At 39.1% G+C, this 15637-nt stretch overlaps 1 long non-coding RNA gene across 1 annotated transcript; it reads left to right on the top strand.

The window, feature by feature from the left end:
• Positions 1-6382: 6382 nt before the first annotated feature.
• Positions 6383-11207, top strand: LOC115947804. The gene is made up of 3 exons (XR_004081662.1): positions 6383-6429; positions 10125-10185; positions 10967-11207. It is a non-coding gene; the product is annotated as an uncharacterized LOC115947804 (long non-coding RNA).
• Positions 11208-15637: the final 4430 nt, after the last annotated feature.

Raw genomic sequence — 15637 nt, 5'->3', positions numbered from 1 at the left:
GATACACATGGCTGCTTTAAGCTTTCTACATCTAGCAGTCATTGGACAAAAACCAGAAATAAACCCAAATGCAGAGAGAGCATAAAACAGCATCATAAAAAATAGTAATGATGAATTTTGATACATCAAGGTGTACTGGGAGACTGAATAAAAGATTGAGAGCAAATGCATTTATTTACTTTTTATAGCATGTCACTATTTTATTTTCCTCTTGTTACCCCTCCATGTAGGATGTGCTACATAGAGCAGACTTAACCACCTGTTCAGTAGAGAAATTAAATGCTTTACAAAAGCATTTTCCATTTCTTCCCTTTAGTGTCCACCAGTGGATGTTCTCTCTGGCCCCAGAAGCAGCTGGTGTAACTCAAATAGCTCATTAAAAGTGCCTTGTGATCCTTTCTGTTGTGTACATGGCACTTTAACCTGCTTGCTCTTGGACTTTCTCCTCTAACAACTTCCCTCAAAAACAAGTTGCTTTTTACTTGGGAGGGAGATTTGTGTGTTGTCAGAGTGGAAGATTCAAATTGGGCACAGCATCATAAACACAACACTTGCAAATCTCTCTGGTTTTAGGCAATAGGAAAATGAGTTCCTAGCCTTTGCTAGTACTTCTCCAGACAAGGGTGTTCATTAAACAATGTTAATGTTTTTCTTCTCTTAAAAGCCAAGCTATGGTATGAGGCAGCCTTGTGTTTAGCAGTTGCTCACTGACTAAAAATCCTATGGCAACCAATAAATGGAAGCCAAAAAATGTTGCAATATTATTTTAGAGGACTCGTCTGCTTATTTTTACAGTTAGCCTTGCATAACCTTCTACATTTTTGGACTCTGCCTTACGTAGAATATTTCTTAAAGTTTCCATTTATTCAATTGTGTGCTGCACATTAGGAAAACTCCTAAAAGAATTAGAAAAAATGAGTCACAAATACTTTCCCTTTATGATGTTATCCTGCCCTTCTAGAACCCATTTATGTACTGCCCTTACATAACATTTATTTGGTGTTACAATTTTGCTAAGCATCTTACACTAATTTCTTTGATATGCAAAGCAAAAATGAGAACAGTGTCATGATGGTAGCTTGAAATGTGTTTGCTTCCTGGGATTTAAACATGTGGACACAACAAATGATATCTGGCTTCCAGCTGAAGACCAGAACTGGATTTCAAGCTTGAGCAATCACATACCTATCTCAAGAGTGTGTAGGGTGTGAGATGGTCTTCTTTTTTTTTCAGGGTGGTTGTGGAGATGCATCTTTATAAGCAATGAAAAGCAGTGTAATGTTAGATTTAAAATGATGCATGAAAAAAATCCATTCAGTATCAGTGTAGCTCAAGTGTTTGGTGCACACACACCTCTGTGTTGCCCTGGCACAGCTAATCATTACCAGCAGGATATCAAAGACTACATCTGTAAGATTCAGCCTTGATACATATAGTGCCCTAGAAATTGTATATTTCACTCTCTCCTCCCACAAAAACAGCCTCAAAATCCCTGCAGCCTGTTCCTCTGTGACTGCAGTGTAGCAGTACATGAACTCCTTCAAGCTGGCTCTCTGTAGGTTGACTGGTTCATGCCTGATGTTGCAACCCCATCACCCATGACAAATTACACATGCAACTCTTGCAAAATTGTATTCTGAATAAACAAAGGCTTGGAACTTTATGCCTGTCTTTCTTCAGCAAACAGGATCTTAGGTAGGATGGAAATGAACAGGTTAGTGTGTTGGCATGTGAGCATGAGGCGGTGTGTGCACCTGCATAAATGAGCAGTCCTGAATGAGAGAGGGGGTGGGCATGCACTGTTCTGCTTCTGTGCACCAAGCTGGGTAGAAGCTGAAATAGGAAATTATGACATGTTCCTCAGCTGCTTCAGAGCAACCTAGCTTATCTCTCCAGGAAGAGGAGCTGGGAAAGGTTTGGTGCTTCTGTAGGGGGAGATTTCGAACAAGCAGTGCTGGCAGCTGGAAAGGGAGTGAGCTGATGGGAAGGCAGCATCCTGGCCTCCACCTTTTCAGGAGATCCTTGTCCATACTGATAGACAGGTTTTGTAATTGAAAATTTGTGTCACCTTGTGCATATATAGAAGAATATCAGGGAAAGCAACCAGTTTAGTTCTTAGATTCTTTAAATACCCTCAGGTGGGTTTTGGCACACACAACTTTAGGTTTCTGCAGGAAGGATGTCTCGGTTCCTGACATTTCATGGAGACCCAGTGTGCCCAGCCTGTGGAGCCCAGAGAGTGATTTATGTCATCCCAAAGCAGACACTGATATTTTATCAAATTAGTGGTGCCCTACACCCATTGTCTGAGACTTACATGGTTTTTAAAATGGTGACCAAAACATGTAGCTCAAATATAGAAGCCAAAGTTATTCTCACCAGAAATCAGGAGAGCTGTATCCTACTTTTAGTCTGACACAAAGGCTAAGAAAATAAATGTGATAATTTACATTCCCTTTGGTTTCCATGGGCCTTGAACAAGGACATTAAAAGTAAGAAATAAAAGAAGCATATGTGCAAACAAATATTTTTTACATTAAAAAGTATGCATTTAAAGATAATAAGGTAGAATATATCTATTCATATGCTAATCCTATTAAAATATAAACTTGGGTTGCAACTTCATTGGGACAAGGACAGGAGGTTTTTTCTCAATATTTGTATATAGCAGTATAACAAAGGATATGCCTAGGTCCTTCTGACTACTGAAATAAAATTAATATATTAGAATGGTTGAATAGTTTTAGGATCAAGTGCAATATGTCCTTTCTTATGAGATCAGCAGCCTCCTGGTATTCTTCAGACAAGGCCTCTGCTCTTTTCTAATTGAATTCTCTATGGATTTTTTGTACAAATTTTATCTATGAACTTTAGCTGCAACTGACCTAATATTGCAAAACCCATTTCTCACAGAACCTAAGCAGGTTTTAACCCAGCTTTTGAAAGGAAAGCAAAATATAATAATCTACTTCAGCAACTGGACTCAGAAAGCAATCTATTAAGGGCAATTTTCCTTCCATTGTCTTTCTCTGATGAAAGGTCACATAAAAATCTTGTAAACTGAGGTATTGTTTGTCATTTTAGATGCTCCCTGTATACCTTGGAAGATCAGTTCAAGAAAAACATACGGTATGTTTTCTGAAGGCTTTCTTTAAAGCAAATAGATTTTTAGTTACATCAGACAGTGCATTACATGCTGTATAGCTACACTTCAGAGTAAGCAATCATATCAGATTTATGACATAAAAAAGAGAAGTTTTTCTAAAGTTTAAATTTACAGGTTTGATAAGCATGGTTTACTGGTTTATAAAACCAAACTGAGGGAGACAGTGTCAACAGTGATCCTTTCTGATCTGCACTGCTGTTTTGTACAGTCCTGTTTGGTTTATTGCTATTGTTAATTTTATGAATATATTTATTCATTTATTTATTTATGCTCAGTCCTGACAAGCACTGAAAACATTGCCAGGAACAAGGCTTTTGTGTTAGTCATAGCCTTGAACTGCTGTTAGGAAGGTGCCTGTGCCACTCTAGTGAGCTGCCCACATAGAACCATCTTCAATGTCTGGACATGATTTCAAGTACTCCAGAACAAGAATTCTCTCTTCAAGGGTTCTCAGGCTGCAGTCAGTCTGCAAAGCCTCTGTTTGGGGTTCCAAAGCATCTTCTTACCTGAAGCCAGCACTGGCAGACCCAGGTAGGCACCACTGTGTGAAGGGCTGTGGAGTTTAAGAGAGCCCTAAAAGGAGGTGCTGCAGTTTGGTTTTGCTACACACCCCCAACCCAGCCTTCAGATGGTTTCACACAAAAAGAAGTGTGGCAAAGGGCAAAGTTAGTATCTTTGTGAGGTGGAGGTATGTCCTCTTGTTTATAACCCACTATGGTGTTTCTTGCAATAGGAAATGATGCTGTAAAGGAGTATTGTTGAAAATTATGTGTACTTAGTGCTTGCTGGAGGTCATTGCAACACAGATTTACTGATCTATTAATTATGGTAGGTTAATTGTAACAAATCCCTCTTCCTTACTCAGAATGAACAGCCTTCATGAAGGGGAGGTTATGAAACGGGAAGAGAAAGATTAATTTATTTTTTAAAAAAGAGTGAAATTAGACAAAGAGAGAGGAATGCAGAACACTCTCTCATCCCTTCTCGCAGTTTGATACAGTCTATGGCTCCTTTTCTTGTTGCTGCTCTGTCACTTGTCCGACCTCCCATTACAATGCATAATTCCCAGTCATTGCATTCAAGTATCTCATACATTCACACAAATGTCTTTCCAGCTTGTTCTGTAGTGCTTTCTCCTCTCATATTTTAACAAAGGTTTTGTAGTTTTAGGGATTTTTAAGACCTCATCTTCTGGAGTGTTTTCTTCTGCCCCTGATTTAAACTCTGTATTTATGTCTCATGATGGTGCAGTGAAACTAAAATGACAGAAATGCAATAAAGTATTTTCAGATGTGCTTTTTTCTAAAAAAGTTCGGAGTTTTTAAACAACCTGTGTGTGTTTTGGAGGCCTGACTTGTTTATTATTTTTGGTGCTGAAGTTGAACTGAACTACAAAAGCCAAGATATGTTGTAAGCACAGCTCTAACTACTGTGTTGTAATTTTATTTCATTCAGCTGCTGTGGGCTTATATGGCCACTGAAAGGAATGCAGTCCTGGCCAAGTATTTTTCCAGTGAAAAATGTTAATTTGTTCCATGCCATCACCATTTTTCTGTGTACCTATGTTTAAAGTCAACTTTCACTGATCACCCCAGGTAAGATACAGATGGAAAGAGGAGGAAACTGAAATTCTATGTAATTTCTAGACTTCTCAGAAATTATATTCTTTAGGACCTGCAAATTTTAAAAGTTTTGTGGTTTTGTGGTTTTTATAATATACATAATTGTTTTACAACTCAGTATTCCTCTGCAAAATATCTCAAGTGTCAGAAATAAAAGATAATAAAAATAATGCTCATTATCAGCAAAACTGATAAAATAGGAAAGCCCTTAGATGGCCATTTCACACCAGGAACCTTCAGAAGTAATGCTGTTTTGATTCCATTTCTGGCCCATGACTTGTTGGAGGTAGCTTAGAAGTTCCAGACCTGTGTTTAGAAATAACTGTCTGAAGCAGAGTTTCAATATACGAAAAGTATTTTGTATCATAATTTATTTCTATTAATTAGGTATTTAAAAAAATATATAACATCTATCTAAATATTGTCTATAATTAATACCATATGATACATATTATATATTAAAATGATGTAGTGTAATAAAATATATTTCTGTGTGAGTGTAATTTGAAAATACTTACGTCTTTAAATCTATGCATTTATATATAGACAAAACCACAGGCCATTCTGTGGTCTCTTCTGCTCAGCTCGGTAAGGAACAAGTTCTCATGCTGCATGACAAAGACCTGTTTCATCAGGCTGCTCTGTCATTCCTTTCATATAAACAGGGCTAAGCAGAACCACTAGTGACAAAGGAGCAGGTTGCGGATGCCTCATTGCACAGATTTTCCTTTCATTCTGAGGCGCTTCTAGGGCAGAATGACTCAGGTGGCTGATGGTACCAATGCCTACAGGAAATAGGAAAAGTTTAGGTGGAAGGAATGCAGCAAACTGATTGAAAGAACTCACATTTCCAGAGTCATCCAGCATCTTTCTGATCTGAATCTATTAATTTTGCCCTTCCCTTCCCTTCCCTTCCCTTCCCTTCCCTTCCCTTCCCTTCCCTTCCCTTCCCTTCCCTTCCCTTCCCACATTTACTCCCTTTGGACTTCCACCTGTCCTGTGTATGGTGCTGAGGCTCCTGAATCATGAATTGAAGAGTGCAGTGATCTGATTAAATAAATTATTGTTAAAAAAAACCCTCTCTATTGTACAGTTTCTCCCCTTCAAAATCCACACTCTGAAAGGGAAATATCCCCTCTTCCATTCCCCACATGTTTGGAGAGTCACACAGAAACTGAAAAGAGTGGGCAATTTTGGATTCTCGTAATTGCCGCAAGGCAGTTGAGGCTTTAGGCTGTAGCACAACCACTATCCCCAACTCTTATTACATTCAATCACACTTGAATGCACTGTAGCAGAATTTCATTTCGATTTTGTAAGATTTGGCCTTTTGAAATCAGCATAAATTATAATGTTCCAGTCAATAGTTTGTCCAACAGACAGCAAGTCACTTGATTTTGCTTTAGCATGTCTCAATCTGTTAAACAATAGGGCTTTTTCTTTGCTGAAGTGGGACTGGTGTGCATTCAGTAAGAATAAGCTCATTCTAACAGCTTTTCTTTGCTTTTCTGTTTTAGAGAGAGAGAATTTGTAAATACATTGCATTAAATCATGTTTGGTAGCAACCTGTGAACTGTGCTGATAAAAGAAGAATTGACCCAAACTACCCAGCTTCAATCTAATGAGATCAAAAGATATCAGGTAATTTTAGCTTATTTGTTTGGGGTGGGTTTTTTGTAACTTATTTTTTCACAGCTATTTAATGGTTTGCTTTGGGCTTTTCTTCCCCCAAGAACATCTGAAAACAGGATTGTGAAATGCTGCAGGACAGGGAATTCTTACATCATTTTTCTAGCTAAGAATGAACCAGAAATCCCACAAGAAGGATTCTTTTGATCTTTTCTGGACAATATAATTATGTGCTAACTTCTCTGTGTGGTTAACTGAATAGGATGTTGCTAATTACTAATCACCATCAGGAAAGGGATTAAATATGAAACCATACATATCCAAGATACTTTCCAGGTGGAGGAAGAGGTTTGCTGACTTTAACCTTTTGTATATTGATTTTCTCAGTCCTGTTTCTCTTCACTATATTGCAGACCAGACACTGTAAGGAGCTGAAGGAGAAATTGTCTTTGGCACAAAGCTCCTTCTTAAACCAGCATCAAAATATCCCAGCTATTCCAGATTAAAATAAGACCAATTCCTCTATTTTTGGGACTATTGCCCATTGCTTACTATTTTGGGACTATTGCCCATTGCTTACAATTTTGGGGTTCACATACCGTGCTATTGCAATCAGAAAAATTAATTTGCTATCAGAAGCTAGAGGTATATGTTCTGATTCTTACTCCTTGTCATTTCTAACCAGTTAGTTATTTTCTGAGAACTGTTTTGGTTGAATATCACAAGCAAATTATTCAAACATTCATCGGTACTGAGAAATACTTAGCCTAGGTTCTACATGTATTTCTTAAAAGCTCTGTGGTAGAAATTTTGGACCAGCTCAAGAGAATCAAAGGCCAGGCATTGACCTCGCTGGGACCAGATTTTCATTTTAGATGTTCTATAGGGCCACTGAATTTTTTTTCTTTCTAATTTCTAAATGAAAATCTAAAGATTTTAAAAAACTTTAAAAATGCTTACGCAGTGATGTACATCAGTAATGTACACAGTAAGTTCAAAAGTAATGACCATCTGCTGTCTCAGGATTTGGCTCCTTCTTGAGCAAGATTATAGGAATTAACCTTTTAGGTACTTTTTCAGAGAGAAAAAAAGTCTAATTTTTTTTGTTTCCTTGCTGTCTTTCTGCCTGCATGCTGTATGTAATTCCCTTTGAATCCTGGGGTATGCATGTAGGTGGGGAGGTGTTTCTGTCTTCAGGATACCATTCTCTTTAGTTGATATTAGGATATTTCATATTCAGCTTCATTTCATATTCTGCTTTCAGTTGGAGTCATCCCACACTGTTAATTACACCCATTTGGCAAAAGTTGAATCTCTGCAAACCAGAACCTTGGGTCTGGAGTTTCTGTGGTCTGTAACAGTGGGGTTTTTTTTTGTTTTGTTTTGGTGGGCTTTTCTTTTTTTTTTTTTTTTTTTTTTTGTTTTTTTGTTTTTTGTTTTGTTTTTGTTTTGGTTTGGTTTTTTTCCTTTTTTGTTTTGTTTTATTTTGTTATTTTTGTTGTTTGTTTGCTTGATTTTGTTTGTTTGAGTTATTATTGTTGTCGTTGTTTTGGTTTTCTTTCTTTTTAGAGAAGAAAAATGGATAAAAGAATGATCCTGTTTTTTCTTCTCATTTCGGAAGGGAAATTAAATAACAGCCATGGCTCTACATTATGGCCTTCCTTTCTGCTTAGCTTTAATTTTAGTCATCTTTTGCTGGTTCCTGTTATACCCAGTTCCTGAACCCTCAATACAATAAATGTTATTGTTCATGGGGAGAATGAGTTGCATAAATGTCAAGTCATCAACAATCAGCTGGCCAGTTGCCTGAAGCCTTTTTTGTTTTCTTCATGGGACATAACTGCAAGTACTTATTCATACAAATGAGCCTTACACACCTAAGTAGGCCTATTGACAGTAGTGGTGAATTGAAGGTGGGAAAAAAACGAAGGTTGTGCAACATGTTTTAAATATAGACTGAAGTTCTAGTTGTCCCAAATCTTTAGCTGATGGCATAAATTTACTTGCTTTTGGCAACATATGCACCCCTATAGGATTTTTTTTCTTAAAAGGCAGATAGAAGAAATCAAATTCAGAAGTAGCAAATTGTTTTGCAAGTAATTTCAAAAGCAATGGATGATGTGTTTATGGAAAAGATAGAGGCTCTTGATATGCTTAGTAAAAATATAAAATTGGATCTGTCTCATGCTATTAGAATCTCATTGAGCATTGATTTCACTGAAAGAATATACTAGTACAGACAGATTTTCATCTTACTTGATGTACCAGACTCTTAAATACAAGGCTGTGGAAGACAGATGTGACAAATTTGACAGACACCGTCTAAAGAGGAGGAAGGAAGCTAAAAAGTAAAACCTAGTTATTAGAGAGCAATATCATGAAAGGGAATATTATACTTCTTCCAGTAGCAGGAACAGGAATTAATATTAGTTTGTTCAACAATAAAAGATGAAACCTGTAGAAACTTACTATACGTTTCAGGCAAACATTCATATAGTCTCAAAATCAAGCTAAAAAGGGAGAAAACCACTTTGAACTTTCTTAAAGTAGAAGTTTCAGGCAATAATTATTTCTTGTAATTTATCAAGATCATATCAGGGGAACCATCAGTTTGAAATAACTGGTATCTGAGGAAGAGTCATGTGCAGAAATGTACTTCTGAATGTACAATCATGAAGGTCTTCTGCCACTCCCATAGCAGTCACTACATGGCATGCTTCCCCACCTTGTTTAATATGCAGACTGTTTCTTATCTCCTCACCTAATATGAATTATTCTGGGCTGCAGGGTCCCTTTCTGGGGCCACCAACCAAAACCTGTGCTCCTCACCTAACATGGGGTTCAGTTACTTAAACACAGGTGTCTAGCACTGCTTGAGACACCTTGGGCTGGCCTGCCCAGCCTTCAGCTGCTGGTTGAGACAATGCAGGTGTTCTCTAAGAGCAGTGTAAGGTCTTTCACAGCAGCATCTATTGTGCATCTCAGGTGTTATTAAGATACTTGCTTAGGTCTCTGACAGATTTACATGTGAGCTTGGTATCTGGGCTACCAGTGGAGTTTAAAGAGCTTCATCTTGTTCTGGTCACCTCCATGTGGTCCCTAACATGCCTCACAAACCCTGACATCTTCAGCTTTATTTCTCAGCAGTTTATAGCCCCTCAGATGAGCCCCACAGCCATGCCCCCAGGTTACCTGCTCCTTAGCTCAGCAGCAAGCACTCAGCCATCATCCCCCCAGTACCCTGCAGGGTCTCTCTGTTCCAGCCCAGGGCAACTAGAGTGCTGGTGTTGGCTAATAGCTTGGCAAGTGCCAATGACAGTCCACTGGGAAAGAATGAGGATCTGCTGCTGAAAGGAAGCTGATTGTTCTTTCTGTTAGAGTCCACCAAAATCTGTGCAGAGGACACTACAGCAGATGGACAAGGAAATAACTCATGCAGGAATTCTGAAATGCCATGAGATTTCTTTCTCTTCTCTAATACCTGTTCAATAATTCTGCCTTTCTGTTGTAAGGTCAGAATCCCTCATCTGCAATTTGTGAGTCAATGATACTGGTGAAAACATGGGTGTCTGAGTGTCTGGAGCTATGTGAACTTTGAACAGAGGATTTGTTTCCCAAAAGTTAATTTGACATTTCCTCTTCTTGTCTGCTTGTGTTGCTTTGGTGTCTTAAAAAAATATATTTCTTTTTTTTTCTTCTCCTGACAGCTGGAGCTGGTAGTTGGTTCTCATAGAGGAGATTCTTTTCTCCTTTACATCCTCTTTCAAGGTAAATTTTAATAATATCTCATGTGCTACAAACAATCTTAGTAATTTTAGTATTTTGTAAAGTGTCCATTTTTTAATTAAAAAAATCTCCACAACAGCCTATCAGGAAATCCATATTCAGTTTTTTTCCACAGTGGAAACTGTGAATAATTTATAACAGTAGTTTGATTATATTAAAAAGCACAATCCCAAGTCTGCAGTACATTACTGGCTCCATTCCTTGCCTAAAACAGGCGTGTTTATATTTTTCCTCGGTAAATATGTGATAATTAAATGCAAATAGACCATATTTTTCAAATGAATTCCCAACCCTGGAAACTTGGATGATGATAATCTTGCCTAATAAATGCACAACTGCAAGTGAAATCAAAGTTTACTGAAGCAGAACATTCTTAGCAGTCAGTAGCAGCCATCATTTAGTGAAAAAAATATACAGGATTAATATAGACACATCATTGAAAAATGGATAGCCCAAAGGTATTTTATAATTATGGAGTATACCTAAGTATTAATTGAAAACACTGTGCACTCTTTATGGGATGTTCTCAGCTAATCCATTCCTTTAAATTATTAGGCTATATTGAAGTCATGCCTAAGGCTGTCATCAGCTCTCTTGCATGTTCCCCATTGTGTGTGTTATCCCCTGTTTCTAGGTCAGCTTCTCAGCCTTTTCCTTTCCCCTTGTGAAAGAAAGCAATTTCTCTCCCATGCATCTCATTTGTGAAGAGACATATGCTTGTGTCCCGGCTGCCAACACCTGGTCTTCTCCCTCTCCCTTACAGCCTGAGGTCCTGGGTCTCTCTTGGAGCTAATGGAAGGACTTTTGTATTGCTCTGGTAATTCTCTCATCCCAGGAGCAGCTCTGTTTCCTCTCTTTTTGATGAACCATGTCTCTCTGATGTCTTTCCAAATCTGGGCTAAAGACAGAGGAATGTAGAATCTCAGAGAAGATCATCAAAGAAAGGACTATTGCCTGTCCAGCCTGCAATGAGAAGCTGACGCATCATCTGCGCCATCCTTGTTCCCTCCTCCTTTTCTCACTCTTCCCAGAAGGCTCCACTTTTACACAGCTGTTTTTTAACATCTGGAAATATATCATTGTATGCCCTTAAGAAGAGCCTCTAAGTGTGGGATTTTGTCTCAGTGGCAGGATGCTGGCAAGAAGCCAATCATTGTCTTTGTACTACCTGCCTGGTTGTTCTCCTTGTCCCAGATAACTCAGTTTTCCTTTCTGGGATTCCTGTAGCTGCACCCCCAAGACCATATTCATGGGGTATTTGGAGAGATTCCTATTAATATCTCCCCTTCTTTCCTTATGACTTCCTCACATTAAAACTACTTTCCCCCTTTAAGTAATTTTCCTTAACAGTTAAAGACAAAGGCTGCATTTTGTTCACTCTTTATGACCTTCTGAACAGGGAAGAATATTATCCAGCCCATAGGAAGCATGAATTTAAAGTCTGATGGCTATTCCTTCTGTAGCTCTCACTTTCACACAGTACTGTTTTCTTGCCTGAACCTGGAGCAAGAGAGCAGTGTCAGGGCAGGGAAAGGCAGGTTCCTGGAAGAAGGAGTAGCTGACAGGATGTTGCTTTTGTTGGAAAAGATCCGTCCTGTTGACAACAGGGAGGACCCAGTAAGGCTGAGTGTTAGCTACCAACCAAGCAGCATGCTGCCAATCAGAGTGTGGAGGCCAAACTTTCCTTCTTCCTGCCAAGAAAAGGCATTTAAATAAGTACTGAAGCATGATTTCAATTTCACTCCAGTTTAATGCAGACAGCAGAAAAACACAGTGACTCACTCAATACGTTCTTGCCTGTTCAATAAATACAATTTTTTCTCAGAAGCCTGCAATTTTGCATCAGTAGAGAGGCATAGTGAACACTTGATCCTAGGATGTACACAGCACATTCTGAGATTTCATGCTTAGAAAGGCCAAGAAATGAACATGTTGGAAAGTTCTTAGGAAAGGCCATAACTTACATTAATTTTCTGTTTCCTTCACAGATATAGAAATAACTGCTTAAAAAAATATGAAAGGATAATAGCTGATCCTATTCCAACAGCTTTAAACCTTAAAATAAACAACCTGCCTCAAAGCATCCACCTCTTTACCCTTGTGTCCTGTAGCTCTCTCCATGATGTATGGTGAGAGGAGTGAGCCAAAGGGGAGGGCTGGAGGATGTATTGCCACAGACAAGGCTGTAAAGTTACTGCATAAACTACAAATTTACTCCATAGCATTGCTACACTAAACAGCGATGGGTAGGGGAGTTTTTTTCCTAAGTCCTCCCTTGCTTGTGGTCCTAACGCCTGAGCAGTTTCTCAGTCACATAGCCAAGGCCAGATGACCCCCAAAAGTTGGCAAATGTATTGGCCAGTGGCATTGTTTGTTCTCTATCTGAAGGTGACCAGGAGATATGAATAACAGCCTAATTTTGGATTTTAGATGCAAGCCTGAGGTTTTCACTTTATGTAATGCTTTGTGAAATGTCCTGAAAAGAACTGAAGAGTTAGGCTGAAGTCCAGGAAAGGAAATGAATGGTAGAAATGATACATAATCTCCCCTGACATCCTGTTAACATAGCCTCGTGCTTAGCCCAAGAACTCTGCCTTGCAGAGCTGGCAGGGTGAACAAGACCCTGCCTACAAATGTGTTTTTTGCAGCCCTGCCGTGGTTTGCTGTGTACCACAGCCTTTAGTGTGTGCCAAGATCTCTGTGTTTGCTGCTGGAGCATTGTGCTGAGAAAGTCACACTTCGTGTGCCACATCCGACCCCTCGGTGCTCCCCCTGCACTGCAGAGTGGTGTCCAGACTGGCATTGGCAGGTCATACAGGCTCATGTCTCTTCTCAGACATACAGAGCCTGGCTCAAAGTCTGCTAAATGCAAAAGAAAGATTTTAACTGACTTCAGGAAGTTGTGTTCAAGTCCTTTGGGAATAGCTGGGATGAAGGACAAGAAGTAAAAGGTAATGTGAGATGGGTTTTTTCCCAAATATTTTTTTATTTATGAATGCATTTATTGACTTCTTCGATGTTTTAATCACTGTGGAAGCACAGCAACCTGATGGATCTCTATTAACATACATTTAAATACAAAAGGGGTAGTTTACATTTCAGCAGTTTGAGCACCTGCAATTCACATCAGCTTCAGCTGGAATTCTGTGTGTTCAGCAAATTAAACATTCAGTAAACAATGTTATAACAGAGTTGACTTTAAGATGAAATCATAAAGGCATGAAAACAGGACAAAGCCTATAGCTATTTGTAGCTATATTCAAGCTGTTATGCCTCTTGGTCCTGGAATAGAAGGCTGGAAAAGATCTCAGTGACTGTGGATTAGCTCAGCTCTGTAATTATAGCACCTGAGATGAGAGCTGTTACTTTGCTTATATTAGATAACCAACACAAAATTGTCATATAAAAGGAGGATTAATTTTTTATTACAATACTAAAACCAAATTCATCTTTAAGCTGCATTAGTCTGATTTGCTAAGTCCTGCAGGCCACCACCTTTCTTGTTTAATATGCTGAGACTACTAATTCTCCATTTCTGGTGGGAAGAATTGAGAGGGTGTAATTTTATGCAACCTTATTTTGCTTCTGCAATACACCCTTCCCCATTTGTGCTGTTTGCCATCTAATATCCATGCATTTCTGGCAAAACCCCATTTGTGCTGCTTGCCATCTAGTATCCACATATTTCTGGCAAAATCATGGTGCAAAAAAAGAGTATCTTAATAAACATACTAAACCCAAGTATTTGTGCATAGTGAGTAACTTGACCTACTAAATTTGATCCATTAAGAGAGGCTTAAAGGACCACTCAGGCCCTGTTTTCAGGTCAGTCCCAAAGTGTATTAACCTGTTTTGAAATGCCTGGAAGCTGCGGGAAATGCCCACTGAATATGCTAACAAAGTGAAACTAGAGAGCTTAAATGTAGCCAGAAAAGAAACAAAACAATTTTCTATCTGCTTTGGTAAGATATTACTGACTCAAGAGATTATGCACAGCAGAAATGAGATTTTGAGTCCTGCTGTTGGAAATCACCTCAACAGGAAAAGGCTACATCCTTCCTTGGATTTAAAAAATATTGTGAGAAAATCCCGTCATTGTGCTTCCCTTCCCCACCTCGTGCAGAGAGTACCATGGAGTCATCAGAAATTCTTCAGTGTACTGACACAGTCTCTGACCTTTTGGAGGATTATGGAAGTGTATAATAAGAGAAGTGAGCAGTTTGGAGCACTCTTTCTTGGTTTCTTACACAGATACACCACTATTTTTCTCTATTTTGATGTCGCTTCACACAGCAGTGGACTTTGAGAAAAAGAGGAGCTGAAGATGTGACCCATTATCTACTTCAGAGGAGTAAGAAAGCTAGAGGATGGAGAGACATGAAGCCCCTGTGTGGAAAAATAAAAATAAAAATGTACACAGTAAAGGGAAATAAGGTCCCAAACTGACACCCTGTAAGTGTGCATAAATTAGGAACATACATACTACATAGAAATGGGGACCAGAGCAGATGAAACATTGACTGTGTTGTCACAGAATGTCCTGTCTAAAGTGGTCAGGTCCAGGTGAATCTCTTCCCTTTCAGCTGAGACCAAGGATTCATCATGTCTCTCACTGAACAAAGAGCAGCCCCTTCTACCTTTGGGCAATCAGATTATTTATCCAGCACCAGGAGCAACTGTTATCCCATCTCTTTCAAAGGGATTTTTTTCTGATCCATGACCATTAGGGAAGTGCCCTGATGAAATGCTACCATTTATTATGAAAGCCTCCCTCAGATCCCTGTACTTCAGGGCCTGTGTTATGAGCCTGTTTCTCTTTTGCAATCCCATTTCTAATACTTGCAGTAAACAACAGCTGACCCTTATAAGTATGTGGAACTGACTGGCCCCAGGCTCTCTCATCTCTAAAAGAGTGAGCTGTGCTCTTGCATGTTCTTAAGCATGGGTGGAGGGTGGCAGGGGAAGATTGGGTTTTTTTGGTAGACTGAGGGGTGTGGATGTACTGTTAGTTTGGGAGGGAGGGGACCATCATAAAACTCAGGCAGGTCTTGGGCTTCTGCAGCTGGTAGTTCTGCTGTTGTTTCCCCAGATGAAGCAGTCTTGATGGGATTGTGGAGAAACTAGGAGAGACAGGGAGGTTGTAGTTTTATGACAGAAAACAGGAGAGAGGAAATCTCTAAAGTGATATCTGCTTGCGGTTTCACCTTTACTGTGTGAGTTGGTATTCCTGAGACCCGAGGCTCTTTAGCCTGATTTTCTGCTCTAGACAACTTGGTGTGATTGTTTACTTGGAACAGAAAAAAAGAAATGTGGCAGAGTCTGATTGATCTTCCTCCAAAAAGAGGAAGACGATGCCCACACATGCTGCTGGATAAATAAGGTCCCAACATGCCATTAGACATCTAACTGGCTCTGGGACCAGAAAGATGCGTTT

This window comes from Geospiza fortis, unplaced genomic scaffold, assembly GCF_000277835.1.
Source record: "Geospiza fortis unplaced genomic scaffold, GeoFor_1.0 scaffold81, whole genome shotgun sequence".
Lineage (NCBI taxonomy): Eukaryota > Metazoa > Chordata > Aves > Passeriformes > Thraupidae > Geospiza > Geospiza fortis.
Note: the sequence above shows the minus strand (reverse complement) of the source record. Positions and strands in the feature narration are given on the sequence as shown.